Source organism: Kogia breviceps, chromosome 10, assembly GCF_026419965.1.
Source record: "Kogia breviceps isolate mKogBre1 chromosome 10, mKogBre1 haplotype 1, whole genome shotgun sequence".
Classification (NCBI taxonomy): domain Eukaryota; kingdom Metazoa; phylum Chordata; class Mammalia; order Artiodactyla; family Physeteridae; genus Kogia; species Kogia breviceps.
In genome coordinates, this window is record NC_081319.1 from 67793703 (window position 1) to 67812497 (window position 18795).

Here is an 18795-nt window from a genome sequence, read left to right on the forward strand (position 1 = left end):
ATATTATACATTTTGATAGATATCAATAAGCATAAATATAAAATTTTATTCACAAGCATCTTTTAATGGGTTTTTAGCTAGTTCTGTATTAAGGAAGAACAAGTCTGACTCCATATTAGATCTCTTCCTTTTCCTTTTTTTATTTAAAAAAAATTATTTATTTATTTATTTTTGGATGCGGTGGGTCGTTGTTGCTGCGTGCAGACTTTCTCTAATTGTGGTGAGCAGTGGCTTCTCTTGTTGCAGAGCATGAGCTCTAGGCTCATGGGCTTCAGTAGTTGCAGCATGCAGGCTCAATAGTTGTGGCTCTTGGGCTCTAGAGCACAGGCCCAATAGTTGTGGTGCATGGGGTTAGCTGCTCCACAGAATGTGGGATCTTCCCGTACCAGGGTTCGAACCTGTGTCCCCTGCATTGGCAGGTGGCTTCTTAACCAGTGCGCCACCAGGTAAGTCCTCCCTTTACTTTAATCTTTATGCTCTGTTGCCTGTGCTTAGTCGTGCTGGCTCTGCACCTTTTGTAAAAGAATGTTGCCTATAGCTTCAAGTATACAGGATAGCCTGACCTTGACCTGACCTGAACACAGACTAACATTTGTCTTGTTGGAGGTTTAGAGGAACATCATGACCTGTGAACTGACCTACCTGGACAGCTGCAAGAACAAACGATCCCACACCAAGAAGTTTGCAACAACTAACCATGCCACTCCCTCATCTTGCCTTTAAAAGGGCTTTGCAGGACTTCCCTGGGGGTCCAGTGGTAAAGACTCCACACTTGCTTCCACTATATGGGGCACGGGTTCAATACCTGGTCTGTGAACTAAGATCCCGCATGCCCTACAGTGCGGCCAAAAAAGAAAAAGGCTTTGCTTGAAAGCCTTTGGGGAGTTTGGGCTTTTTAAGCCATGAGCCACTCGTCTCTTTGCCTGGTCCTGCAATAAACCTTTCTCTGCTCCAGACTCTGACAACAACAACGTTCTGGTATTGTTTGGCCTCACTGTGCCTCAGGCACATGGGCTTGCTTTAGGTAACAGTTCATGTATCATTGAATCGTAAGAACAGCATAGCTGGAATGAGACAACCTTCAGTAACAATCCTCTATTTATTTTTTCATCAGAATAAAAGCTGAGTTCTTGTTCACATAAATAAGTAAATGGGAATGGAAATAGTTTTATTATAGCAATGACACTCACTTCTTTGAACTCCTTCTGAATTATATGCCAAAAATCACATAATGAGCCATCATTAAATGTATTTTAATGATATTCAAGCTGAAAACTCAATTAGATTCTCTTCTAATTTTGTTGAAAGCAACGAATTGAAAACCACCTGACTTGCTAAAGGATTCATTACTCAATCATTAGAGTCAATTACTTTCAAAAACAATATTTCAAATATTTCAAATTATACTTTAGTTTAGCAACTCAGATGTTTTTGTATTTCCCCATCTTGGGAGAATGGCAAATGGGCAATGACAAAAGAGCAGGAGAGAAATGAAAATATGCACAAAAGTTCACAGGTAATTCAGTTTTAGGAAAAGGATATACAGAAACAGAAAATGTGAAAATGGATACATTCATAACTGGCCATTTCCTCCTGTCCCTTGTAGGACTTTGTGTATTCCTTGAAGTCCGCACACTCCAGGGTGAAAACCACTAGACTAAGGACATGTAGTATGATTGTCAGCCAGCACAAGGTCTACTTGAGACTTAACCAAAAATTCAAAGTGAGACCAGTCAGCATGGTGTGTGTTTTCCTTTCCCTCCAGATATATTCAGCCACGCGCATGCAATGGCAGAGTTGGCAGAGAGTTAGGACTTTGCCAAGAGTGCTGGGAAAGGATGAAAGAGCAAAGGAGTCAAGGCTGTATGCAAAGTAACATCAGGATTATTGGTGAAGTCCAGACAGGAAGGTGAGTCCTAAAATTTCCAGTTCTTAAGGATGAACTCTCCCAGGGTAGCAAAATGAGAAGAGAAGGGGGTTCAAGCTTTGGACGGCTCCAATATTTAATGTCAGTGGGGCAGGAGATAGATGGGCTCCAGGTTAGATATTTACAACCAGCCTCCTGTTTGCACTTCGAAATAGGAATAACAACAGAAACAGGGTAAGTTAGCCAGGCTTTGTCTCCTGAGTACACTTTAAGATAACAGTCATGGCAGGGAACAGAGACGGGCTAAACCCTGTTTGAGTAAAAGATCAAGAGGTCCTATATTTCCCATCTTTGGGGCAAAGGAGACACTGCACATGCACAGAAAGGCTCCTTGGGGGTCAAAAAAGAGGGGTCACCACCCCAGAATAGGTGATGCCAAGGGCCCCCATAGGCCTCTGGGCTGGAATCCATCTTGGAAAAAAGTTGTGCATGCAAGTTGGGGAGGGTCCTAGGACAGGTCAGGTGTAGAAAAAGAAACCAGATAAATGGTCAAAGGTAAACAAAGACTGGGAAGAACTGTATAAATGACTTAACTGCCTCTTTACTGTGCTCCTCTTCATTACAGAGGACACCCACACCCTTCCTCTCTGGGTGCGGTTATCTCTGCCTTGCTTCTGTCTTAACTAAACAAACTGTTTCTCTGTGTGCTCTCCCACTTGTTGGGCTGTGTCTCTAATAATAAACTTCATACCTGTTTTTACATTTTTTGTCTCCCTGAGAAATGCATTTTTCAGTGGAGGCAAGAGCCAGAGAAAATTTACTTCTGGCCCCCAGCCCTTGCTGGTCTAGTGGCTAGGATTCCTGGTTTTCATCCAGGCTACCCAGGTTCAATTCCTGGGCAGGGAACTAAGATCTTGCTTCAAGCCACTGCTCACTGCTGCTGCATCTCCAAGATCATCAGGATAAAGAAGGCAGTGGAGGTCAAGAGTGATCACAGAGGTGGATATTAGAAAGTGTTGTGTCTTGGAGACCAAGGAAAGTGTCCGAAGAAAGTGGAAGTCCACTTATCTGGTGCTGGAGAAATCAAATAAGAGGAGGTCTGGAAATTTATTGTATTTAGTTACATCCAAGTCATTGGGGGATTTAGGAGAGTAAGAAGCAGAAGCCCAGCTGGAGGGGGTTGTGAAAAATGAGTGGGAGGTGGGGGATGGGAAAAGCCAATACTAACAGTTCTTATTTGGATGTGAAAAGGAGGACAATAGGATTATTCTTTATCCCTTTTATTTGTTTTCATTATAATGTTTACTGCAGTTTATTTTATATATATATATATATATATATATATATATATATATATATATATATATATATATACACACACACACACACACACACATATTGTCTTCTCTTCTTTATCTGTGGGTCTCCTTTCTCAAAACTGCAATCAAAGCTCTATGAGGCTGGCAACCAACACTGTCTTGTCCAGTCTGTGCAGTATACTGGACACTTGGAAATATTTTTGTATCAATTGATGAAAAAACCAATGCTAAACAAAAGGTTTACAGAAGTAGTCCATCCCCAAACAAACGTATATCTTGATCCAAGGACAAATTTGTGTTTCATTTCTTTGAACTTGAAAGTAATTTTAAGCTCTTTTGGTTAAATCTTGAGAATTGGACATTCAAGTTCCTCTCACCTCATGCTGCAAACCTCCCTGAAATGGGATAAGAAAGGCACAAAGAGAACAGGGGAAGAGACAATATCAGACGGGAGAAGACAACATCTTAATTGGAAAGCTGGTGGAGCTGAGAGAAGAGTGATTACTGACCTTGTCAATCTGAAAAAGCAAAACCTAAGGGTGAGAGCAGGAGCTGTGGGCAACAAGAAGCAATTCCTGAGGCAGAACTTCGGGAAGATGTAGGAATTTCACAACTCTAGTTTCCCGTGAAAGCAGAGGTGCAAGGGGAGGATGGATTAAAAGTTTTTGAAGAAGCTGAGATACCTGTAGTTAATTCCCCCCATAGTTGGTAACCAGGCAACTCCCAGGCCAGCCCATCATGCTGGGAGAAGACTGGGGAAAGACCAAACCAGACAGATTCTGGCCTTGGGGACACCAAGCCCAAATGAGAGCAGAGAGCAGGCTCCATACTGAACACAGGGGCCTTTAGTGAAGACCTATATCCCAAGCAGTGAACCACCAGCCCCCTTTCCGCATTTGGTTCCCAGAAGACTGACAATCCACTCTCACCCCGGAGGCAACTGACTCACTCAAGAAAAAATACCCACAGATATTGATGTTTGAATGTGATTCAAAAAATTTGCCATTCTGCGTGCAGGAAAGCGCAGAGTCCTAACCACTGTCCTGCCAGGGAATTCCCATGATTCAAAAATTTAAAAGTCTGGATTCCCACTCAATTACTCAAGGCCACTAGTTCCCACCTAGGTTCCAGAGTGGCCCACCAGCTTGTGGGTGTCTCGCTTTTAAATAGGAGTGCTCAGGTCAGGACCACCATATACTGTATTTGAGGGAGACTTTGGACATGAACAAAAAAATCAAAATAAAAAGTTAAAAAGAGGCCAGTGGGTGGCGCCGGTGGGAGCTCAACCGTCGCAAGATGGCGGCGGCCACGTGGCCCACAGGCCCTGGCACGGTTCGCATCCGGGCGGCCTGCGGTGGCGGCCAGCCCGTGGTCTCTCCTCGTGGTCACTCCCTCCGCCTCTCCCGCCTTGCCCGGGATGGATCTGCCCGCGGGCCTGGGCACGGCGGAGCCCAGCAACGTCCAGGTTTTTCTGACCAAGTTGTGGACCTTTGTGAGCAACCAAGACACGGACGTTCTGGAGTCCAAGCAGGAGCGGCGTCCACGTGCTCGACCAGGGCCCGTTTGCCAAGGAGGTGCCACCTAAGTCCTCCAAGCACAGCAGCACGGCCAGCTTCGTGGGGCAGCTCAACGTGTGTGGCTTCCGGAAGGTGGTCCGCATTGAGCAGGGCAGCCTGGTCAAGCCAGAGGGGGACGACACCGAGCTCCAGCACCCGTGCTTCCTGCGCGGCCAGGAGCAGCCCCTGATCAAGAGGAAAGTGACCAGTGTGTCCACTCTGCGGAGCGAGGACATAAAGATTCCCCAGGACAGTGTCACCAAGCTGCTGACCGACATGCAGCCCATGAAGGAGAAGCAGGAGAGCATGGATCCCAAACTGCTGACCGTGAAGCCAGAGAACGAGGCCCTGTGGCGGAAGGTGGCTGGCCTGCGGCAGAAGCACGCCCGGCAGCAGAAAGTCGTCAACAAGCTCATCCAGTTCCTCATCTCGCTGGTGCAGCAGAAGCAGATCCTGGGGGTGAAGAGAAAGATCCCCCTGATGCTGTACGACAGCTATTCCATGTCCAGTACTCCCTGGAGCACATCCACGGCCCGGGCCCCTACTCGGCTCCGGCCTGGCCTACAGCGGCCGCGGCCTCTGTTCCCCAGATGCTGTTGCCGGCTCGGGACCCATCATCTCTGACATCACTGAGCTGCCCCAGTAGCCCCTTGGCCTCTCCAGGCAGGAGCGTAGACGACGAGAGGCCCCTGTCCAATAGGCCCTTGGTTCGAGTCAAGGAGGAGCCCCCCAGCCCACCTCGGAGCCCCTGGGCAGAGGATGCCGGTCCCGGGCACCCGTCCACCATGGTGGATACGCCCCTGTCCCCAGCCACCCTCACTGACTCCATCCTGTGGGAGAACCTGCGCCGGCTGCCTCGGCCACACCCTTCACAGACGCGGGGGCGGAGTGGGGGAGGGGGTGCCCCCTTTCGCCCCTGTCCGCCTCGGCCCCACCCCCCATCCCTCCCAGAAGTGCCTCAGCGTAACCCGCCTGGACAATTTGACTTGCGCTCCACAGATGTCTGGGGTCGCCCGCTTCTTTCCCTGCCCCTCCTCCTCTCTGCGTGTTTGAGTGCAGCCAGGAGACCGAGCTCAGGGACCACTTGGACGCCATGGACTCGAACCTGGGTCTGCAGACCAAGCCGGCTAGCCACGGCTTCAGCGTGGACACCAGTGCCCTGCCGGACCTGTTCGGCCCCTCAGTGACAGTGCCCGACAGGAGTCTGCCTGACCTTGACAGCAGCCTGGCCCGCGAGACCCCCAGGCCTCGCGAGGCAGAAAGCAGCAGCCCTGACTTGGGGAAGCAGCTCCTGCTGGACCCGGGCTCCATGGACATGCGGGGCAGCAGTCTGCTGGTGCTCTTAGAGCTGGGGGAGGGCTCCTGCTTCTCGCAGGAAGACGACCACGCCGACGACCCCACCATCTCCCTGCTGATGGGCTCTGAGCTCCCCAAAGCCAGGGACCCCACTGTCTCCTAGAGGCACGGGTCTGGGCGTGGTCCCCCAGACCAAGGGTCCGGCCCTGTGTGCCAAGGCTTGCTTGGGGCTTCACAGCCACACTCGGACTGACTAGTACACGAGTGTTCATAGAACTATATTTTGGATTTTTACATGAGAAACCCCCTTTCCCCTTCCGTAGAGATATACAGATAAATACGAGAATGGACGGAGGGATAACAGTCGGACAAGACAGGCAGAGATCTATGAACAACGGGCTCTGTCTGTGGCAAAAAACAAACACACAACAACAACAAAATACAGAGGCAGAGAGAAGAGGGGAATGTCACATCAACTATAATAAACTTCCTCATAGATAAGTTTAGAATATTTATGAAAGAAGAACAGGATGCTGTAAAAAATCAGCAAGGAGGTGCTGTAAGATGATCAACAGTATATGAGAAATAAAACCTTAAGGTCAATTTTAAGACCCAGATTTTTATTCTTATGAGCGAAAGAAGCTACTGGTATTGAAAAAACAACAGTTGTCATTATTGTCCTTAGCTCAACCAACCAAAAATGGTATGTATCTTCTTTTTCCGTCTTGAAAATGAAGGGAGTCTCTAAAGAAAGAAATCTATCTTTCTCTGAGAAATTACTGTTTGTTCTGGTTATTTAGGAACTGTATTGGTTTGACACTGCAATTAATTTACAAAGGAATTCTTCCTATTGAATAGATAACATACGTGCAAAATCCCAAAGGGAGAAAGGAGCAATCGCTTGTTTTCTCGCGTCCTGCAGCCACCCAGTTCACCTCTCAGGAGCCAAACTCTTTTACTGGTTTCTCCTGCATCTTTCCAGATAGAGGCAATTTACTGTGAAGCCAACTATGCTTCTGCATCAGCGTGCCTTGCTTGCTTAGGCCCCTTCCCAGGCCTTGTACCTAATTTTGTATTTGTACTTTTTGTATTCTTTTCCTTAAAAAGGGCCACCAGAATTGTACAAGTTTCAGAGCCCCTCAAACCTGAATCTGCTAGCTTCCAGAGACAGTGTCTTCATACACAAGCGTGTATTTGCATATATTCTATAAAAATACATAAACAGTATATCATATTCATTGTTCTCTGCCTTGCTTTTTTACACTTCATTTCTTGAAATCAGTATTTACAAGAGTTGCTCCTTTTTAACCATTGTGTTACATTCTATTGTAGGGATAATGGTACTTTTATATAAACATTTCATCTATTGATGAATAATTGAGTTATTTCCACTATTCTACCAATACACATGGTGCTGCAATGAATAACCTTGTATGTAATTCACAGTCAGGGTGACCATACCTGCAGGTGTCTGGGGTAGTCCTTGCTTGTAACAGTGCTCCCTTAGATTCTCAAAAATGTCCACTGTAGATGTATATTCTTTGAAGGAGAATCACTAGATTAAAGAATATGTAAATATTTAACTTCAGTAGATATTATAAAATTGCTGTCTGTAGAGGTTGCACAGGTGTACCCTCCCATCAACGTGTGGACAGTACTAATTTCGTTCCCTGGCCCCTGAAAACTGAGAGTGTTATCAAACTTCTATATCTGTGTCTACATGATGGGCAAGACATAGTGTGTCAGTGTTATTTTAAATTACTTTTACAAGTTAGGAGTGAAATTAAGTGTATTTCTATTTCAATCAAGTGGTTGAAAAACTATTTGAATTTCCTTTCCTATAAATAATCTATGTCTTTGCTCATTTTCTATTGGTTGTCAATATTTTTCTTATTGATTTGAAAGAGATTTTTATATGTTGGGGAGTGCTGCCTGTTATTTAGAAATAACTTTGGGAAAGTAAAGGCTGGAGGTAAAATATACACATACTTTACTTTAAACCCATGCTTTTCAAACTGGTTTACACACATCCTAGGAAATACTTGTCAGTGTGGCAGGGAACAGAGTAGATGGTGTTTAATAGCATCAACTCTGGAGCCAGACTGCCGGGTTCATGTTCCAGTTCTGCCTCTTGCTAACTAAGTAACTTTGGACAAATCTTTTAAATTTCATTGACTCAATTAACTATCCATAAAGTAGATAATAATCTCTATTTCACAAAGTTGGAGTTAAAGAGCCTATGCCAAGAAAAGATAGTTAGCTTGGAAAACCAAAATAAACAATAATTCTGGTCCTGTTATTTGGCTTTTTAAAAAGAATCATAAGGACACACAAAAAATTAAATCAGGGCTTCCCTGGTGGCACAGTGGTTGAGAGTCCGCCTGCCGATGCAGGGGTTACGGGTTCGTGCCCTGGTCCAGGAGGATCCCACGTGCCACGGAGCGGCTGGGCCCGTGAGCCATGGCAGCTGGGCCTGCATGTCCGGGGCCTATGCTCCGCAACGGGAGAGGCCACACAGTAAGAGTCCTGCGTACTGCAAAAAAAAAAAAAAAAAAATTAAAGCAAAGGGATAAGAGTATGCCATGCAAATTTTGAACAAGAATCCAGCTGGCACAGATAACTTCTTAACAGACTGTATCAGTTAGTTAATTGCTGTTTTTATTTATTTATTTATTTGGGGGTTTTATTTATTTATGGCTGTGTTGGGTCTTCGTTGCTGCAGGCTTTCTCTTGTTGTGGCAAGAGGGGGCTACTCTTCGTTGGGGTGCAGGCTTCTCATTGCGGTGACTTCCCTTGTTGCAGAGCACGGGATCTAGGCACATGGGCTTCGGTAGTTGTGGCACGCGGATTCAGGAATTGTGGCACACGGGCTTAGTTGCTCCGTGGCATGTGGGATCTTCCTGGACCAGGGCTTTAACCCGTGTCCCCTACATTGGCAGACGGATTCTTAACCACTGCGCCACAAGGGAAGTCCTAATTGCTGTTTTTAAAAAGGAACAACAGGCCCCAAATGGAGTCACTTATGCTAAGCCCCACCAAGACTTAGTACCTAACTTAATTGTACTTTCAACTTCTCCCAGGAGTGGAATTTTAAACCAATTAGTCTGAAAGTACCTGATCAACCTTAGTGAAGCAATCAGCTTGATAAGACCCCCTGTCTTCCCCTAACGCAAGGGGATCTTCCCTGGAAAATTCACTTAACTTCCTTGTCTCATCCTCCTTCTGCTTTTAAAGTCTTTCCATCTTGAACATCTCCTCAGAGCACAGTTCTCTTTATTTTTTGGTGGGTTTTGTTTGTTTGTTTTTAAATAAACTTATTTATTTTATTTATTTATTTTTGGCTACGTTGGGTCTTCGTTGCTGTGCGCAGGCTTTCTCTAGTTGTGGTAAGCAAGGGCTACTCTTCATTGCAGTGCGCGGGCTTCTCATTGCAGTGACTACTCTTGCTGCAAAGCACGGGCTCTAGAGCGCAGGCTCAGTAGTTGTGGCGCACGGGCTTAGTTGCTCCGCGGCATGTGGGATCTTCCAGGACCAGGGATCGAACCCATGTCCCCTGCATTGGCAGGCGGGTTACTAACCAGTGCGCCACCAGGGAAGCCCCAGTGTCCTGGTGGATTTTTTTGGTCCTGCTGCCTGGCTTGTGGGATCCTAGTTCCCCGACCAGGGATCGTACCCGGGCCCACATCAGTGAAAGTGCTGAGTGTTAACCACTGGACCACCAGAGAATTCCCTGAGCACACTCCTCTTTGTTAGATAGGATGCTGCCCAATTCATGAATCATTGAATAAAGCCAATTAGATCTTCAGATTTTCTCTGTTCAGTTTGTTGTTTAACACTGTGTATCTCACTATCCCAATATTTTGTGTCTTAACCATTTAATTAACTCACCCTTCTGTGGGTTAGCAGCATGGGCTGGGCTCCTGTATGGAATTCTTGTAATCTCAGCAAAGCTCACTCAGCAGCTGGTCGGTTGGACAGCTCTGCTTCTGAAGGTTGCCTGGGTGTTGCTGCGGTGATAAGAGGTGCCTGGGCCACCGGTCTTGTCATCCAGAAGACTAGCCTGAGGGTGTTGGCTGGCAGGGTTTCGGGATTGAGAGCAGAAGTGTACAGGGCTTTCTGAGGCCTTGGCTGGCACAAGGTTGCTTGCACCTAGTTTTATTGACCAAAGCCAGTCACAAGGCCAATCCAGGTTCCAGGAGTGCGGCAACAAGCTCCACCTTTTGATGGAGTAGCTGCCAAGAGCACATTGCAAAGAGCTCAGATAACAGGAAGTGGAGAGAATTGCAGTCAATTCCACACATAGATAAATTTGAAGTTTGGAATACAGAGTGCAGATGAGAGATAGCCAGCAATCATGGGGCTAGACAAACCCACAAACATCCCACAGAGCAAAAATCAATCTGAACATCTATCACAGCCAGACAAAACCAAAACCACTTCTGGTCTGTGCTGGTTAAGTAAAGCATTTCCTCCCCTGCACCTGGCACTGATGGGTATGGTGGGATGCTGCGGGAGTCTGGAAAGAAATTCACAAAGAAGAATCCAATCACACTGTCTTTGTTCCCCAGCACAACTTTCCAAGTCAAGCCAGTGATAGCTGGCCGAGGTAAAAAACTTAATTTAAAATGAAGTGTGGAGGACTTTTTATAGAGAAATTAAGCAGACTCGCTCTGTGACCTTCCTGAGTATTGTTCAAAGGCAGAGAAAAACCTAGCTCCACAGGGCAGGTTACCAGGGACAATGGGGTAAAGGATAAAGCTATTATCTAACTACAACCTACCAGCTCACAGACTCAATGTACTGCTACAGAGATAAAAAAAAATTATAGATTGTAGTAAGTGATGTAAAGGAAATAAACCGCGTGAGAGAGAATTAGAGCTATATAGAGAGGGGAGGCATTGGGTTTCTTGATAGAGTGGCCTGGAAATGACTCCCTGGGGTGACTTGAAGTCAGAGAATGAACTGTCCCAGTGTTTACGGCAGAGGGACTGGCTAGTGTCAAGTCACAAGAGAAGGAAGACCTTGGCACGTTCTCGGACAATGACTTGCTTTTTCTTTTTTAACTACAATTTATGGGATAAAAATCATTTTATTACTGCAATCCAGAACACATGCATCCAAAACAAAAATTTCATGAAATTCTCCTTCTACATAAAGTGCTAAAATGCACTCTTGTATTTTCTTTTACTTCAGGTTCATTGAGACATAATTTACATACAGTAAAATCCACCCTTGTTAGGTGTACAGTTCCATGCGTTTTGACAAATGTATGCAGTCGCAGACATCACCACACTCAAGATATAGGACATTTCCATCCACCTCAAAATTCCCTGAGGCTCCTTCGTAGTCAATCGCCTCCCCCAACATGAAGCCACTAACAAGCACTGATATGATTTCTGCTCCTACAGATTTTTTTAAATAGTTTTTCTTAGTGTCTTTCTATAGGTTTATTGATTTTAATGATCTTTTCAAATAACCTGCTTTTAGTATCATTGATTTTTCTCTGTTTTTCTGTTCTCAATTTCATTGATTTCTGCTCTAACCTTCCTTATTTCTTACTTATTCACTTTGAATTTAATTTGCTCTTCTTTTTTCTGACTTCTTAAGATGGAACATAGATTAATAATTTGAAACTATTTTTGTTTTCTAGTTTAATGATTAAATTTCCATTTAGGCACCACTTTGGCTGTGTCCCACAAATTTTGATGTTTCCATCTTTATTCAATTCAAAATATTTTCTAGTTTCCCTTGTGACTTCCTCTTTGACCCATGGGTAATTTAGAAGTGTGTTGTTTAGCCTGCAAATATTTGGGAGATTTTCCAGATATCATTCTAATTTAATTCAGTTGTGGTCAGAGAATATACTTTTTATGATTTCAGTTATTTAAAATTTGTTGAGGCTTGTTTTATGGTCCAGACTATTATCTATCCTGATGAATGCTCCATGTGCCCTTGGAAAGAATGTTGTTCTTCTGTTGTTGGGTGGAATGTTCTATAAATGTCAGTTAGGCCAAATCTGTTGATAGTGTGTTCAGATCTTTTTACCTTTGCTGATTTTCTGTCTACTTGTTTCATCAATTACTGAGACAGGAGTATTGAAGCCTCTAGCTATAACTGTGGATTTATCTATTTTGACTTTCAGTTCTATAAATTTTGCTATATGTATTTTGGAGCTGTGTTCAATGCATGAACATTTAGGACTATTATGTCTTCTTCATGAATTTTTGTTTGTTTTTGAGATTTTTAAAAAATTTTTATTTTATTTATTTGGCTGCTTCGTTGCTGCTCACAGTGTTTCTCTAGTTGCGGCAAGCAGGGGCTACTCTTCATTGCGGTGCGTGGGCTTCTCATTGCAGTGGCCTCTTTTGTTGAGGAGCACGGGCTGTAGGTGCACGGGCTCAGCATTTGTGGCACGTGGGTTCAGTAGCTGTGGTCGCAGGCTCTAGAGCACAGACTCAGTAGTTGTGGCGCACGGGCTTAGTTGCTCCACGGCATGTGGGATCTTCCCGGACCAGGACTCAAACCTCTGTCCCCTGCATTGGCAGGCTGATTCTTAACCACTGTGACACCAGGGAAGTCCCTGTTTTTGAGATTTTTTTAAAACTTTTTTTTTATTGGAGTATAATTGCTTTACAATGTTGTGTTAGTTTCTGTTATACAATGAAGTGAATCAGCTATATGTATACATGTAACCCCTCCCACTTGGACTTGCCTCCTACCTCACCCCCATCCTGCCCATCTAGGTCATCACAGAGCACCAAGCTGAGCTCCCTGTGCTATACAGCAGGTTCCCCCTAGCTATCTATTTTACACATCGTAGTGTATTTGTGTCAAACCTAATTTCCCAATTCATCCCACCCTCCACTTCTGCCCCTGTGTCCATACGTCTGTTCTCTACATCTGCATCTCTATTCTTGCCCTGGAAATAGGTTCATCTGTACTAGTTTTCTAGATTCCACATATATGCATTAATATACGATATTTGTTTTTCTCTTTCTGACTTACTTCACTCTGTATGACAGACTCTAGGTTCATCCACATCTCTACAAATTACCCAATTTTGTTACTTTTTATGGCTGCATAATATTCTATTATGTATATGTACATCTTCTTTATCCATTCATCTGTTGATAGACACTTAGGTTGCTTCCATGTCCTGGCTATTGTAAACAGTGCTGCAGTGAACATTGGGGTACATGTGTCTTTTTGAATTATGGTTTTCTTAGGATATATGCCCAGTAGTGGGATTGCTGGGTCATGTGGTAGTTCTATTTTTAGTTTTTTAAGGAACCTCCATACTGTTCTCCACAGTGGTTGTATCAATTTTACATTCCCACCAAAAGTGTGAGAGGGTTTCCTTTTCTCTGGGATGTTTGGTACGATTTCAATTTTCTTAAATTTTCCGAGGCTTAATTTGTGACCCAAGACATGAACTATCTTGGAGAATGTTCTGTGTGCACTTGAGAAGAAAGTGTATTCTGCTGCTTTAGGGTGGAAAGTCCTATAAATATCAATTATATATATATATATTATATATATTATATAATATATATAATATATTATATTTTATACATATATAATTGATATTTATAGGACATTCCACCCAAAAGCAGCAGAATATATATATAATATATATTATATATATTATATAATATAATTATATATAATGTCCTATAAATATCAATTAAATCTATCTGGTCTATTGTGTCAGTTAAAGCTTATTTTCTGCCTGGATGATCTGTCCATTGGTGTAAATGGCGTGTTAAATCCCCCACTATTACTGTGTTACTGTTTATTTCCCCTTTTATGGATGTTACCATTTGCCTTATGTACTGAGGTGCTCCTATGTTGGGTGCATAAATATTTATAATTATGATACCTTTTTCTTGGGTTGATCCCTTAGTCATTATGTAGTGTCCTTCCTTATCTCTTGTAACAGTCTTTAAAGTCTACTTTATCTAATATGAGTATTACTACTCCAGCTTTCTTTTGATTTCCATTTGCATGGAATATCTTTTTCCATCCCCTCACTTTCAGTCTGTATGTGTCCCTAGGTCTGAAGTGGGTCTCTTGTAGACAGCATATATACGGGTCTTGTTTTTGTATCCATTCAGCCAGCTTGTGTCTTTTGTTTGGAGCATTTAATCAATTTACATTCAAGGTAATTATTGGTATGTATATTCCTATTACCATTTTCTTAACTGTTTTGGGTTTGTTTTTGTGGGTCTTTTTCTTCTCTTGGGTTTTCCACCTAGAGAAGTTCCTCTAGCATTTATGTAAGGCTGGTTTGGTGGTGCTGAATTCTCCTAGCTTTTGCTTGTCTGTAAAGCTTTTGATTTCTCTGGTGAATCTGAATGAGATCGTTGCTGGGTAGAGTAATCTTGGTTGTAAGTTTTCCCCTTTCATCACTTTAAATATATCCTGCCACTCCACTCTGCCTGCAGAGTTTCTCCTGAAAAATCAGCTGATAACCTTATGGGGATTCCCTTGCATGTTATTTGTTGCTTTTCTCTTGCTGCTTTTGATATTTTTTTCTTTGAATTTAATTTTTGTTAATTTGATTAATATGTGTCTTGGTGTGTTTCTCCTAGGGTTTATCCTATATGAGACTCTCACTTCCTGGACTTGAGTGGCTATTTCCTTTCCCACGTTAGGGGAGTTTTCAACTATAATCTCTTCAGATATTTTTCAGACCCTTTCTCTTTCTCTTCTTCTAGGACCCCTATAATTCGAATGTTTGTGCATTTAATATTGTCCCAGAGGTCTCTGAGACTGTCCTCAATTCTTTTCATTCTTTTTTCTTTATTCTGCTCTTCAGCAGTTATTTCCACCATTCTATCTTTGAGGTCACTTATTTGTTCTTCTGCCTCAGTTATTCTGCTATTGATTCCTTCTAGAGTATTTTTCATTTCAGTTATTGTGTTGTTCATCACTGTTCTTTAGTTCTTCTAGGTCTTTGTTAAAGATTTGTTGTATTTTCTCGATCCATGCCTCCATTCTATTTCTGAGATTTTGGATCATCTTTACTATCATTACTCAGAATTCTTTTTCAGGTAGGTTGCCTATTTCCTCTTCATTTATTTGGTCTTGTAGGTTTTTACCTTGCTCCATCATCTGTAACATATTTTTTAGTCGTCTCATTTTTTTTGATGGGTGAGGCTGTATTCCTGTCTTACTGGTTGTTTGGCCTGAGGCATCCAGGACTGGAGTTTGCAGGCAGTTAGGTAGAACCAGATCTTGGTGCCGAGATGAGGACCTCCAGGAGACCTCTCTCCAGTTAATATTCCCTGGGGTCTGAGGTTCTCTGTTAGTCCAGCAGTTTGGACTCAGTGCTCCCACCACAGGAGCTCAAGCCTGACCTCCCAGCCTAGGAGCCAAGATCCTGCAAGCCGTGAGGCACAGCAGATAAAAAAAAAAAAATGCAGAACAATAACAAAGAATAGGGCTCCCCTGGTGGCGCAGTGGTTGAGAATCCACCTGCCAATGCAGGGGACATGGGTTCGAGCCCTGGTCTGGGAGGATCCCACATGCCGCAGAGCAACTGGGCCCGTGAGCCACAACTACTGAGCCTGCGCGTCTGGAGCCTGTGCTCCACAACAAGAGAGGCCGCGATAGTGAGAGGCCCACACACCGCGATGAAGAGGGGCCCCCGCTTGCCACAACTAGAGAAGGCCCTCGCACAGAAATGAAGACCCAACACAGCCCAAAATAAATAAATTAATAATAAACTCCTACCCCCAACATCTTCAAAAAAAAAAAAATAACAGAGAATAAAAAATGTTTAAAAATTAGAAAAATAGGGACTTCCCTGGTGATGCAGTGGTTAAGAATCCACCTGCCAATGCAGCGGACACGGGTTTGATCCCAGTCTGGGAAGATCCCACATGCCGTGGAGCAGCTAAGCCCGTGCACCACAACTACTGAGCCTGCACTCTAGAGCCTGCGAGCCACAACTACTGAGCCCACATGCCACAACACTGAAGCCCACGTGCTGCAACTACTGAAGCCTGCGTGCCTATAGCCCATGCTCCACAACAAGAGAAGCCACCGCAAGGAGAAGTCCACACACCACAATGAAGAGTAGCCCCCGATCGCTGCAATTAGAGAAAGCCCACACGCAGCAACGAAGACCCAACGCAGCCAATAAATAGATAAATAAATAAAAATTTTTAAAAGGCTTTAAAAAAAAGTAAACTGCTGATCCCTACTTTTATCTCCTCTCCTGTTTAGAGGTCCCAACTTTATTTCACTTAGCTATTTATTTTGCTATTAATTTCATACTTTTATTATTTTTTAATCAAAGTTATTCATGCACATAGTCTAAAGATTCAAATAGTTGGGAAACAACATCCCTTCTCCCACCCATCTGCCCATTTCTCCAGTCCAACATAGCCCATTTAAAAAAACTATTTATTTATTTAATTATAATTGACATATAATATTATATTAGTTTCAGGCATACAACATAGTGATTTGATATTTTTATACATTATGAAATGATCACCATGATAAGTCTAGTTATCTGTCACTATACAGAGTTAGTACATTATAGCTCATTTTGCTTAGATGGATATTCATCATTAACCTATTATGACTGCACAAACATTACTCACTGAATAAACTCTCATTTTCCCTTGATCTAATAATTGCCTTTTTGTGTATTGTTTCTATGTTCTTACCATTAATTCAACCCCCAAATATCTTCCAGTATGTATTTCTTCTCAATTTCTTCAAATACATCAAGTAGTCTATGACATCTTCTGAATGAAATTCCCTCTCGAAGCCTCTGATCAGCTCCAATGGGAAATGGCTGCCCTCCAGTCCTGCTGAACAGCTCTGGTGTTTGGGGTCTCCCTTCACTGTCCTCCTAGGAATTTTCCTCCTCCCTTGTGTTTGACCTCCTGTTTCATACATATCAAGCCTTCTTCTTTTTTGTTTATCTCCTGGTTGTGGTGGAGCACATCCTGTAAAAGTTTCCAGAGCAAAGGTGCACGAGAAGTAAATGCTTTGAGACTTTGTATGTCTGGAAATGTATTTATACTATTCATACACTGATTAATAGTTTGGTTTGGTACTGAATCTTAGATTGGAAAAAAATTTCCTAAGAAATTTGAAGGCATTGCTCCACTGTGTTTTTGCTTTCAATGGATGGCATTCTTGCTCTTGATTCTTTGTATCAAACCTTTTTTAGGGGACTTTCCTGGTGGTCCAGTGGTTGAGACTTCGTGCTTCCACTGCAGGGGGGGCAGGTTTGATCCATGTTCAGGGAACTAGGATCCCTCATGCCACGTGGTGCAGCCAAACAAAACAAAACAAAATCTGTTTTATCTTCCTTTAGGAGTTGTTAGAATCGTCTCTTTTTCCTCACTGGTGAAATTTCAAAATGATATAACTCTGGAACGGGCATATTTTTGTTTAATGTGCTGCACCCTGTCATTCTAGACACTCATCTGCCAGTCCTGGGGAATTTCTTAAATTATTTCTTTGGTTATATCCTTCCAGCTGTTTTCCTTCTTTATATAACTCCCAGAATCAGATACTGGACCTCTTGGACTGATTCTCTAAATTTTTTAATCCTTTTTTTGCTCTACTTTCTGGGCGATTTCACCAACATTATCTTTCAAATCTCTATGTTTTTCACTTCTATCATATATATATTTTTCATTTTCAAGAGTTCTGTTTTGTTCTCTGAATATTATTTTTTATAGTATTCTGTTATTGTTTCATGAATGTAATTTCTTTTCTTTTTTTTTTTTTTTTCGGTACGCGGGCCTCTCACTGTTGTGGCCTCTCCCATTGCAGAGCACAGGCTCCAGACGCGCAGGCTCAGCGGCCATGGCTCACGGGCTCAGCCTCTCCGCGGCATGTGGGATCCTCCCGGACCGGGGCACGAACCCGTGTTCCCTGCATCAGCAGGCAGACTCTCAACCACTGCGCTACCAGGGAAGCCCTCTTTTCTTAACTCTCTTGAAGAAATTAATAATAGATATTTTGGCAAGTTTTCTTCCTCCTTTTTAGTCTCTCTTTCCTATGAGGTATTTTCTTATTTTGATCTCTGTATTTCCAGTTAGAGATTTTTCTTAAACTTCGGATGATCCTTGGTTGTCTGCCTATATTTAAGAATGGTGGGACTTCCCTGGTGGTGCAGTGGTTAAGATTCCACCTGCCAATGCAGGGGACACAGGTTCGATCCTTGGGCTAGGAAGATCCCACGTGCTGCAGAGCAACTAAGCCTGGGTGTACTAGGAGCCTGTGCACCTAGAGCCCATGTTCTGCAACAAGAGAAGCCACTGCCTGCAGCAACTAGAGGAAGCCCATGCGCAGCAATGAAGACACAATGCAGCCAACAATTAAAAAAAATTTTTTTTTAATGGTGCACTAGGGCTTCCCTGGTAGCGCAGTGGTTGCCTGTGCTCCGCAACGGGAGAGGCCACAACAGTGAGAGGCCCGCGTACCGCAAAAAAAAAAAAAAAAAAAAATAGTACACTAAAAAGCTGATTAGAAGATCTGTTCACTTTGCATGGGGCTTTTCAACTTTAACATGATAATCTTAGTTTGAGTTCTCCCAAAAGTGAACCGAAAGCCATGTATTCGAGTGGAAGTACTTGGTGGAAACATAAGTAGGGGAGTAGGAAAGTGAGACAGGGAAGAGAAAACAGCTGTAAAGCTAACTGTGATTGAGGCTTAATGCTATGGAGTAACTTTGGGAAAATGGTGTAAAACACACACCTCAGAATTACTGCATACAAGGGCAAGA

The 18795-nt window shown here is 43.3% G+C and overlaps 1 pseudogene; it reads left to right on the forward strand.

Annotated features, from left to right (window-relative positions):
- Positions 1 to 4603: 4603 nt before the first annotated feature.
- Positions 4604 to 6201, forward strand: LOC131764576 (heat shock factor protein 1-like; annotated as a pseudogene).
- Positions 6202 to 18795: the final 12594 nt, after the last annotated feature.